This window comes from Agelaius phoeniceus, chromosome 15 (genome assembly GCF_051311805.1).
Source record: "Agelaius phoeniceus isolate bAgePho1 chromosome 15, bAgePho1.hap1, whole genome shotgun sequence".
Classification (NCBI taxonomy): Eukaryota; Metazoa; Chordata; class Aves; order Passeriformes; family Icteridae; genus Agelaius; species Agelaius phoeniceus.
The window spans coordinates 10,259,394-10,271,931 of record NC_135279.1 but is presented as its reverse complement, the minus strand read 5'-3'; the positions used below and the strand labels follow the sequence as shown (position 1 = coordinate 10,271,931).

General features: G+C 42.4%; 1 protein-coding gene across 4 annotated transcripts in view; it reads right to left on the bottom strand.

The window, feature by feature from the left end:
* Window positions 1-12,538, bottom strand: part of FSTL4 (follistatin like 4) — a 206,673-nt gene that overhangs the window by 157,743 nt on the left and 36,392 nt on the right. The gene's annotated exons all lie outside the window — the stretch shown is intronic.

The window sequence follows — 12,538 nt, the reverse complement described above, 5'->3', positions numbered from 1 at the left end:
CCAGTTGCACCCAGGAGCGCACTTGCATGAGGAAAATAAAAGGTGCCCAAGATTTGAAATATGGCAGTGAGCATCCCTGTAATGCAGCCACGGGAGCTGCCAGCAAAAAGCACTTCACAGGGGATTTACAACATGGATTTTTCTGCTACATGAGGTGGGGAGAGAAATCTGCAAAGAAGGCAGATCATAATTTAAGTTTATTTATGATTTATTTCAGTAGCTGGAGAAGAATTTAAAGAGGCATTTCCAGTGCTTCTTTGAACACCTGAAGCACCACACACCCATGCAGCTCAGTAAAAGCCCTGGATTATGCTACCCCTGACTAACAAAACACAATGTATGCAACCCTGCTGCCCCCTTACACTGACAAGAGTGTTAAAATGCAGGGCACACATGGAACTAGCAAAAAATTTCAAGGAAATTAGTACGATGAGTGACTTGATGAAATCCTTCTCTCTGAGCTAGACAGACTAAGGCTGAGCCATGAAAACATAGGAAAAAAAACACCAAAATCCCATATTCCAACTTGAACATCCAAACAGAGGACTTCTGCAGCCTCCTTTAGGCACCAAAGGGTATCTCTGCATGAAAGCTTTAAAACCTTCCTTAACTTGTTCTCTATTGAGGGATCCTATCAGCCTTTCCCAAGTCCTCTCACAGCCCCATGGAGCAGCAGAGCAGTGGATGCTCATCACCCACAGCAGCTGAGAGTGCTGCAGTGATCCCTGTGGGCTCCTCGAGGGCTGGGGATGAGATTATGACTGCCAAACCCATGCTCAAGAGAGGGCAGGGCATCCCTGCTACAGAAGCACATCTCACTGACCTGGGGGGAAAGCCCTTCATTACAATTACAAATCCAAACTACTCCACAAAGTATTTGGATCCCACTTGGATGTGCCCCCACCAGGCACGAGCCAGGCTCTGCCCCAGCTGGTTGGGGAGCACAAGGGAGCACAGCCCAGGCTACACCAACAGCTGGGAGCCCCCAGCCCCAGGCTTATTTTGGGTTTGTATTTGAGGGGGAGCAAGATTAATGCTTTCCAGCACACACAACCCATTTCTGGTTTCTGCCACCATAAGGGGCCTGGCATTGTCTATCCCCTGGAGCATGGAAGAAATGCACATTTGACCTTGCCATGCCACACATTTTGGGTGAGCACCAGCCCTTGCAGGGGATCCAGGACCCCATTCACACTGCACACCTGGCAAAGTCCTGCTGGGTCGAGCCAGACATCAGAGCACATGAATTGTCTCACCAGTGCTTCTCCAGAGCTTGCTCAGCTGGCACATCCACCTCTGTCTGGTACATTGCCTCCTGCTCATGACTCCCAATCCTCTTCCATAGTGTCTCAATGTGACCATAGAGAGGCACACCAAGGCAGCAAATTGAGGGAACAGAGATTTACCAGCACTGAAGGTTCCCCACCCCACCTCCCAGCAGCACCACCAGGTGTGATGCATCAGCAGGACTCAGCCTTCCTGCCTGTTCCCACCCACACCTGAGCCCCATCACACTCATCTCTCTGATCTAGGTCCCCAGGAGTCAGGGTGTGAGCAGGTTACATGGCAAAAAGGGTTCTTTGACTTCAAATAAAGCACAAAAAAAATTGAAACTTTGGAAAAAATTTCACTTTTTCTTTTAAAAAATTGGAGCTTTTAAATCCACAACATTTTAGGGACAAAGCAATTCTACTCATGAAATCTTTCTTACTAACATAGGTTGTCTGAGAACCACCTAGTGAAAGCTTTCCCTTCCTGATCCTCACAGTGACTTTTCCCTTTAGAACACCTGGAGATCACAGCCCTTCCACGAGGCCTCAGCACAGCCCCCTGCCCAGCAGAGCTCAATGTTCAGGTACTGGCAGAAAGCAGCACAGCAGCACCAGCAGTGCCTTCAAAGAGAGTGCAGAATTCTGATTATTTATTTAAGACTGCATTTAATACCTCTGCTCGCCTTCACCTGCATTTTTGCCCCACATACAAATCAAAATTTGCAATTTGTAAACTGTGGAATTTAATTACAGTGGATTTAAATTCATGTTCATATCCACATTCATGCATTTAACACCTACCATGATGAATTATAGAATACCCTGAGTTGGAAGGGACCCATAAGGATCACTGAGACCTAAGGGAAACCACCCTCTCTTGCCCCCCCTTTTTTTTCTAGAAGCATTACTGGGGCCCCACCCTTAATAATAATTTCAGAATCCCATGGAAGTAGTGTGGGAGTGTCACCATTAAGATCAGTGGAAACACAACTCCTGGTTGTGTGTATTTCCTCCAGACTGCCAAGCTATATTTAAATCCCTTCCCTCAATCGGAAGGAACTTAACCAAGCTGGAAAACAACAAATCAATGCTACTTGCCTTGTTTTTCATGTCTGACTCCACATTAATGCTGTGTCAGACACCATCAGCACCAGAAGAGGCTGCACCAGCCTTTGCCAGAACTGTTGCATTTTCTCAATGAAAAAGGGAAGGAAATAGGTAAAAGGGATGAGAAAATTATTAATTTCACAGGATCTTTTTTGTGTTTCACCTCCCCTGTAATTCAGGCAGAGCTCCTGCTCCTGGAAACAAGAACTGGGGGAGAGAAGCTGTGGCTGCTCTGTCCCTGCAAGTGTTCAAGGTCAGGTTAGATGTCCCTGCCCGTTAGAGCAGCCTGGTCTAGAGAAAGGTGTCCCTGCCCGTGGCAGGGGGTTGGAACAAGAACATCTTTAGGTTCCTTCCCACCCAAACCATTCTATGTACCCACACAGAGAACAGGGATTTCTTCACAGCACAGTTGGTGGATGGAGAATTAGTTTCCTCATCAGTGAAGATGATCCCAGGGGGAGACTCTGCTTTCTGCACCAGATCAGGGCAATTCCAAGCAAATATTGAGCCAAAACTCATCATTGTGCTGTCAAAGAAAATTCTAAGTGCGGCAGCTACTTCCCCACAGTCTTCAAAAACCTGATAGGCTGTGGCATCTATTTGCCATTGTTTAATCAGCTCTGGTTAACGAGTGAGACTTCTTTGCAGCACTTTCAGGGTCAAGTTAACTCATTTCAGAAGAATACAAGTACACTTAGAAGGAAACATCAAAAATGGACAGTAAAAACATAGAGGGTTTATGGACATCCTTTCCTGATGTGTTTAGTTGCATTTGAAACTGCTTCAATTGCAGATCTATGCAGTTACATGAGCTGGTCACTGCTGGGCTCCCTGGGAATCCTGCAAGGTGGAGGGACAAGTCAAAGTGTCACAGTCAAGAATTTATAGACAGCAACAGCAGAAGCCATGTGAGTGGAACGATTCAATCCCTTGCTGCTGAAAACTAATTGGATATAGGAAGGGAGAAGATGCATACAGCTGTATGCAAAGGGAGATGACTATGGAAAGGCTCCAAAACCAGTGCATTTGGTAAGCTAATGTTATTCCAGTGAAATTCAGAAAAGCAAAATTATTTTATGTCTTCTCCAATAAACATTCAGTAGAATATAAGGAATAAAATTAATCTCTTTGTACAAAAGATTATTTAAATACATTCTATGACTAAAATTTTGTGCAACTAAGAACTTGTAGCAAAGATTGAAAAGAGTGTGCACAAAAGCAGTGAACATTACATATGCAGTAAAAATACAGTGGAGATCTGCAGACCAAGGTCTTCTATCACACCTAAATTGAAACAGAAACCCATGGCAATGTATTCTCCCTGTGAGCTCTACAGCCCTAACCAGAGTACACTGCAATAGTCTATGGAGAGAGAAAGGAATGTCTCCCCAAATACAACAGAAATAGCTTTGCTGGAGAACAGGAGTGGTTATGGCTGTTTCATGGACCTAAAGAATGCTGATATTTAGTAAACTTTAAGGACCAATAAAGAACAAAAATGATTCTTTTAAAAAAAAAATAACAAAAAAAACCACCTACAGGGCCTTAAGAAACCATAAATAAAATTCCATGAGATTTTCAGATATTTACATCACATCAGCTTGGCTGTGCACTAAGGGGAATCCCTCTGGCCACAAGCCAGAACCTCATCCCTGGGGCCCAGCACCCGCGCAATGCTCAGGTCCTGCTCTCCTGCTGGACCCACTCACAGCACAGACCCTGCAGGAGCTGAACCCTGACCCTGCAGGAGCTGAACCCTGCAGGAGCTGAGCCCTGACCCTGCAGGAGCTGAGCCTGCAGCAGCAGGAGCTGAACCCTGCAGGAGCTGAACCCTGCAGCAGCAGGAGCTGAACCCTGCAGGAGCTGAGCCCTGCAGCAGCAGGGGCACTCGTGCCACAGCAGGACACGCAGATTCTCTGGCCTGGAGACACGGCCAGGCTGGGGTCCCTGCAGGAGCACAGCCACGCTGGCAGCAGCGCTGGCGTTAGCCCTGCCAGGACCTCCCAAAGCCCGACCAATTCACACAACTGGGAATGCAGTCTGGAAGGTGAGGCTTTAATCCTCTCCTGCAAGCTCTGCAGCCCAGTCAAATTACAACAGTTTGCAAACTATCAAAGCCCTGCATCTGAGCTGGATTATTAGATGAGACCAGCCGTTATAAGAATTAATTTTTGTGTGGTATTTTTCACTGAATATTTGAGCAGTGCTATTTTTTCACCAGATATGCTTTTGTAGCCAAAAAAAGTGCTTGAGTGCATTACAGCATCTTTGTTCACACAAAGTACTGAACTTCTTTGAAATATTCAAAGTTTAACAGATTGATTTTGCTTCTGGCAAGTCTCCCTGCATGTAGTTTTGCTGAGTGTGTAGACCTACACTCTCAAAGAGCTACTTATCACCTACATGATCTATTTATGGAAGAATGGACAAATATCCATTAATATAAAGTCTAGGAGACAGCATGGTCAATATGAAGCAAAGAAATCAGGGTAAAGAGCAAGAAACTTTGATGTAGAATCCCAACTTCCACTGCCTTTGCCTTCCAATACAGCAGGAGCAAGAAGGATAAATGACAGAAGGGACAGGGATGCAAAGTGATAATATCCATTCACTTTGTTTTGTTTGTGGCTTGTTGTTTATTAATGGATTTCTCATTAAGTTTACCTCTGGAAAATCATACAGGAATTTATCACCATGTCCATTCAAAATGCCATGTAAATATTAACTACTCTTAATTGTTCTGTGGTTGGTGTTAATTAATGTTTTCCTTGATGGAAAGAAGTTTCTATTTGCAGATGAAGTGAACAAATCCTTCTAAATCCTTCACATTTTCGTGTCACATTATCAAAACTGTTTATTTGGGCTGTTCCAGAAGAAGATGGAGGACAAGACTCAGACAATGGCAAGGAGTGCTGATTTTTTGAGACAACAGACTTAACCTCCCAGCCTTGTGCATAAACATCTCATCAAAATTCAGTGCTTAATAGTAACTGGGTTCTTGGCACAGTGATGAGATTGGAAATCATGATCTAAAGCACTACATATGGATTGTTTTTCTCATCCTGAACTATTCTGGTGCCCAGACTTTGGAATTTTTTTTTCCATGTTGAAGCAAGAGGAAAACATTAATGACCAGAAGTAAACAGAACCACTGTCCTTGCCAGCTGAGAGAGCAGGTCTCCATACCACATTTTCTACTAATGCTGTAAGACTCAGCTGTCTCTGAAGATGTGTTTCTTGCTTTCCAGTTCCACTATGCCCCGTGACAGTGGATGGCAGATGTCACATAACTGACACTGCTGGGTTCTGACACTGCAAAGCAAGGGGGACAAATGAAACCTTCTGCAGAAGGTGTGCACAGCTTCCCTGCTGGTTTCCTGGAGAGATTGCCAAGGCTGAGCCCTCCCCTCTCCCGAGGCTCAGTGCACAGCCAGGGCTCCTGCAGCACAGGATCCCCTGCTCAGGTTCGTGTCAGCAGCCTTGGTGCAAGGAAAGCACAGAGAGCGAGACCACAGCACTGAGTCTGTTCACTTCCAGAATGCAAAAAGTATCACAAAATAAACCTAACATCCTAATCATTCTTTTTAGTAAGGTCTTTACAAGATAAATGATTGCTCTGTTTTTTTTCCTTAATAAAAATAGTTACATGAAGAGACATCAGTATTCATATTTATGATGCCTTAAACAGACCCTAAAGGTTTTCTGTCTTCAATTTAACTCAGCTTCTAATAAGCTATTAGCATGAAAATGACAGTTGAGCCGATATAAGCTTAGATGCCTTTTTAAGATACAATTTCCTTCACGTTGCAGAGATACTCTTCACATCAAACCAAGCTATGAAAAAAACAAGCTACCCCTTGAAGTGCTCCAGAACTTATCAAAATATTTGAATACTTTTCAAAACACATCTTGGCACTTTTCTCTGAATGTAATTAATACCTTTCTCTTTCAATTATACACATGGATGCACATATTGAAGTATTAAAAAAAAAACAAGTCTCTGGATAGGTTGTCCCTTTCAGAACTTGATGAACTTTACAGAACTCTCTTTGCTCTGTTCCTCTGTCCTATCTTGTCACCTCAGCCTTGTGTTTCTGTTGGTGGGTGTTGTCATCTTATTGCAAAAGTCCATAGTTTCTCAGTGATTTCTCGTGGGCACCTCCTCACAGCACTGACTCCCTCTTCACAGCCAACAAACTCCATCCCCCTTCACAGCACAGCCAAGGAACTCCAGCTCTCTTGTAGCACTTGTCTTCTTATTGGACACAGCTGTAGCCTATTAAGGGCAGGCCTGTTCCTAATCTTTGGTGATTGGTACAGCTGCAACTCCTCAGGGGTGAGATTACCTTCTGCACTATCTTTATTTTCTTACATTCTATCCCTCCACAGGTGGGGATTTCCTCTCTAGGCTCAGTGACAGCACGAATGAATTGCAGCACGAGCACCTTTCCATCCCAGACAGCTCCTGGTGGCTCCTGGTCACACCCTGCTTTGGGTCCAGCTTCCATCACAGCTTCATCTGCTCATCTCAGCTCATCGTGAGGCAGGAATGCTGCAAGCTGCCTGCAAAGCTTTTTCCTGTGCTAGCACGTCTCCTTTATTATTTCTCACAATTTCAATGCAGTTGGATCTCAAAAAGAAGTCATTCACAGCCCTATTGCCAGGTTCACAGCAGCAATAATTTGTGTATCTCCTGAAAGGTTTGTAAATAAACAGGGCCCTCAAATGCTGATGGGTATGAATGCTCCGCATTCCTGGCAGAGCTTGATGTTAGTTCAGCAGTTGAACTGAAGACTTACAGAGCAAAATGGGCAACAGGTGACAAGACAAGAGAAAATGGCATCAAGTTGCTTTATCAAGGAGTTTATACTAGGTATTAGGAAAAATTTCTTCATGGAAAAGATTGTCAGGCATTGAAACAGATTGCACAGGGAAGTGGTAGAGTCACCATCTCCAGATGTGTTCAGAAACATGGATATGGCATCTGGGGACATGGTTGAGTGGTGACCATGGTGGTGGTGCTGGGTTGATGGTGGCACTTGATCATCTTAAAGGTCTTTTCCAACCTTCCAAGCTGATTCTATGAAAGTGATACAAACTTTTTATACAACAATTAATTAGCACCATTGTGATTCACCATCCCTTTATTCCCCTGAACAGATGCAGCAGATGCATTCCTGAAGGAGTCATTTAAGCCACACAAGGCAGAGCCAGGCTTTGTTGCAGGGATTTTGGCAGCCTGCAGTCCCAGATCAGTAAGCTGAAGCTGCTCACAGGCTGCCTGAGCTGCAGCTCTGTGCCAGCACCATCAGAAGCACCCCAGCCAGACTTCTTACCCTTTCATCCACCTTTCCCTTTTAAGGACATTAATTTTTATGCTAAACAAACATGTAGGTTAAGCCCCAACTCATCACCAATCTCAGGTACCCCTAGGACAGCCCAAACAGGATTTTCTTCTCCCCAGAGGAATCCACACCCCAGGCATGTTAATCATCACCACCACAGCATTTCCCACAATGCACACCCAAACATCCATCTGCACATGTTGCAGTTTGCTTTATCAATACCTTGATTCTGTGCTTGACTCCATTAATGCCCTAGAAAATGTCTATGTGCCAGCTTTTCTACTCACTTGGAGAGCTGGTGCCATCTCTCAGGGAGAAGGAAGAGACTGTATGCATCAGCAAAGAGAATAAATGATACACTTTCGAGCCTGACACAATTCCTTCCAGCTCTTTGAATGCATTGCAAAATTAATTGCAATTTCTTCTGTGATTTTCTATTTTGAGTTTATAGTTAGATCCTCTGGACCCATGAGAAATGATGCTATGTAGTTACCTAGTGAGAATGTTGGAATTCATGTCCTGAAGTTGCTTCATTAGTTTACTTCATGCTTTCCAAATGATCAAAGCAGATCTAAATTTTTCATTAAGAGGAAAATTGCACCTTTTGCATGGTAGAACAACTGGGTTAATTGCCAACATTAATATTATATTTGTTTCTCAAGAAGCCACCAAGAATTTTTATCGTAACTTAATAAATATGAATCAAGCCATAGTCAATTCAGAGAGCAAGGAAAGCTGGGTCCTTCCTTCAAGCATTTATACATATCACCAGTAGTTTGGACCTGATATTTACATTTTGGGATGATCAACCTCCTACCTCCAACAGCTCATTTTTTGCACAGAATGGGAAACCTCAGAGCACTGCAAATTTGGAGGTATTAATTGGTAAAAGGCTCTTATCCAACTTTCCACGTTCAGCTTGACTGTTTTATGTTTTAGGGAGAAAAAACTATGTCTTCCTTTACAGCTATAAACATGTAGCATATCTTGAAGCCTTTAAAGAAGCCTGAATATCTTGCTAGAATTTTCCTTAGTAGTTCAGTAGCCTATGGGTCACCATATTGATGTCCAGATTAGAAAAGACACAAAAGATTAGGAATCACCAGGCAAAGATTCACACACTGGATTTAAGCATTATTCATTAAGACATTCATTAAGAGCATGACTCTAAACAAACCTTCCACTACAAACATGTACTGAATTTGAAATCTGGCCTTGCTGAGGTGATAGCCATGGCAAGTCAAATGGAAGATGTGGGTAGGGAAGAGAAGGATGCTTTGGCTCCACAAAAACCACAGTTTCAAGCTAAGATGGTTGGTACCAGTCAAAATTGCTGAGGGGTCTTCACCTGTGGAGTTTTAATCTGAATGTGAATCAGCTCCAGCAACGGGAGGGGAACATCAGACAATGTGCTGATATCACCCATTTCTTTGTGAATTGACAACATCAAAATAATGCAGCAACCCCACTCCTACAGACACCCTCCTTCTCCCTTGGGCAGAAGTGACACGTTACATGTAAAAAGGGAACTTTAATGAACAGAAGTGAACTTCTATTGAAGGCACTATTGATAAAACGTCAAGAGCAACGTTGGGAGCAAGAGCTCTGCTCCCAACTCATTTAAATACACAAGGAGAGAGAAACAAGTAGTTATGCTTCCCAGCTTCCCCAGGGCTGTGGCACATCTTGCTCAGCCCAGCTCCAGGGGAATGGCAGGAAGGAGGTGCAGAAACAGGAATTAATTGCTAGGCACAAGATCCATCTGTGCTGCAGAGCGTGCAAGGCTGCCCGGGACAGTGCAGTGAGCCTGCACACACATTAATGCCATCCCAGCAGCATCCTGCACACTTTATGTCTGAAACAAGAGAAAGAATAGAAAGGATGAGTCTGGTTCCTACAGAAGAAGTAGAAATAATGAGAAAAGGATGATAAAACCATGGGACTGCAGCAGTGCCACACTGCGTTATTCAAAGCTCCATTAACACCCTTATAGATGAGGACGTGCAGCAAGGGACGTTCATGCACTTCTATCACAAAGTCACTTCAAGAGACAGGGCTTTTAGTGGTCTCTGGCTTCATCTGTCTGTGCAGTGAACTTGGTGTTCCAACCTCAACTCCTTTCGACCTCGTTTTATGGAGAAAGTCCTCCAAAAGCACAAAGTCAGCACTTGCCAGCTTGGTGTGCTGATGGTTCTGACACCTCTCCCATGAAACCCAACTCACAGCATCTATTTTGTTTGTAATGAGGAATTTTCACATTTTTGATGAACACAGCTCTGTAGATGGCCTATGGGTTTCCTTTTAATTGAGAACTGGTCTGGTTGGAAAAGCAGCAAAGAAACTTAAGCTTTGTTCCCACTGTGAAAGGCAGAGGTGTTTGAGAGTCAGATGTAACATCTCAGTGGTGATTCTACAAAGCCACAAGACAACAACAGCTTGTCCAGTGGGAAACTGGAGTCTGAGCATGACTGCCTAGATCACCCTCAAAAAATAAAAAAAAAAGACAAAAAAGAAGGCAGGATTTACATAGAGGCAGTAGTTTTGCATGGTGAATACAAGTAGCAAACGACTGCAGTAAGGCAGAAGATTTGAGGCTTTCTTCAGCTGTTCCAAGTTAACACCTCTAGCAGGACCTGTATCATAAGACAAGGTTTCTTCTCTTGTCATAGGATCCTCATTTCTGGATCCAGCAATTTCAAAACAAAACAGAAGAACAGAGCAGAACCATATTAGCAAATATTGGATGAATTAAAATGTGGTTTGATGTTTTTACAGAAAATATCAAAAAGAGAAAAGAAGCAATCCTCAGAAAAATATTTACTGCCATCACAACCATAACTGTTTGACATCTGTGACAATACACTCATTAATCCTTCCAATGCAAGCTGTATTTTCATATTATGGAGTTGTGGGTATTAGCCAGGTTTCCTTATGGAAAACATTCTTTACTTGCAATGTTTTAACTGAAAATAAGAAGGACAACAGCCCTGACAGAGGCTGGGCAAGGTACTATGGCACTTGGACATCCTTGAATCAGTTTGAAGGCATTCAAAGAGGTACTAAAACATTTATCAAAAGGACATAGTTATAAATGTGTTTTGGAGTCTTAACTGTGTGGTCTGCCAACATATTAATTTTCTGTTTTCATTGCAATGTGATGTTTACAACACTCCTTCATTCAGTTTAATTAAATGTCTCCCATCATATTTACTCCAATCACACTTTATTTAGAGATGAGTAAATAAATGAGTAAATAAATAGTGAGATTTTTTTATTGATGATGATGTTTGGTTTTACTGTAACCTCATTACAGGATGTATTTTACAGCCTTCTGTCTCACAAATGATTGAACATAACTGCTGCAATATTACAGACCAAGTAAAATTAACATCCCCTTTTACTTCTCATCTTTTTCATTAACCATCATGTTTTAAAGTTATATCCAAGCTACTGTACAAGCACAAAACTTCACCTGACTTTAATCACCTGTTTTGTGCTAATAGAAAAAAAACCCTTAAAAATTACCTTTATCAAGAGGAGTACAACCTGGTGTGCAATGTCACAAGGGGCACTCTCATCTGGTGTATTTTAAAGCCTACTTTCCTGCCACACACAGGGACTGCAGTGACTGACAGATGTACTCATTTCATGTTGCTATTGCTTTCCAAAGTCATTATTTAAATTTTCAGCAACATCCCTAGTTGTTCCTTGAGACATGTGGATGCACAGAGGAGTTTAAAGTCATTGATTTCAAATTCTCTTGATGGAATTGCTTTGAAAGCAAAGCAAGAGGCATAACAGGAGCTCCTCTGTTTTAAATCATTGAATTGCTTCACATTTTGTACATGCTCCTAAGTTTCTGACTTTGACAAGATTTGAAATGGTTTTTCTAGAGGAATGAATGACTCATGTGGAGCCACAGAGACATGCTCAGTGGAACCAGGTTTGGTAATTACACTGCCCCATTGAAAAGTAAGAAATGCATCTTAAACACTCCTATCTCCAAAGAAAACTGTAGATTTGGGATTTGGAATTGATGTTACAGTTAAATCACAGAATCATTTATGTTGGAAAAGACCTCCAAGATCACTGAGTCCAAACTTTGAGTTCCTACAAAAGAAACCCCTGGCTTCCATATGGCTGAACAAAGTTAGGGATGCTATAGCAGACTGCACAATAGTATCAATTAGTAGAGGTTAAACATTTGAGGGAAGAGAATGTACTGGCTGGTTCAGCTGCAGGTGTCAATTGATTCTATTAATTAAGTTTACCTTTGTAAAATAATTGAGTTTTAAAAGTCTGCAAAAAGACTCCATTTTACTCACACCTTCTTTGTGAAAAGATCATTAAGATTTAAGACATCGAGTCCTGAGGCTGGTTGAGACCTTGCAGTAAAGCCTTAAGGTGTCTTTCAAATGTGAGCAAGAAATTATGAGAGGTCATATGCTCAAATTCTATTATATGCTAGTTTACTATATTGCTCAAATTATTTACAAGTTTCTTTGTTCTCTGTCACTCTTTCTGCTTGTACTGTACTGTTTCTATGCAAGAGGAACATGGAGAAACTTCCCATTGAACTTTTATTCTTTGAGACTCCCTGGAGTATCCTTATTCCCAAGCAGCCTTGCTTTGCCTGCTCCCCCATCAGTATCTCCTCTCTCACCTCTGCAAACAGGAAAGCAACATCTCAAGAAAGACTTGTAATACTCTTAAAACATCCTGTGAAAGGATGTGATTTAAGAGCCTTATGCACTGATCAAATTTAAACATGCTTGGCTGGCCAGAAGTAGATTATTTTTGGAAATAAAATTATAA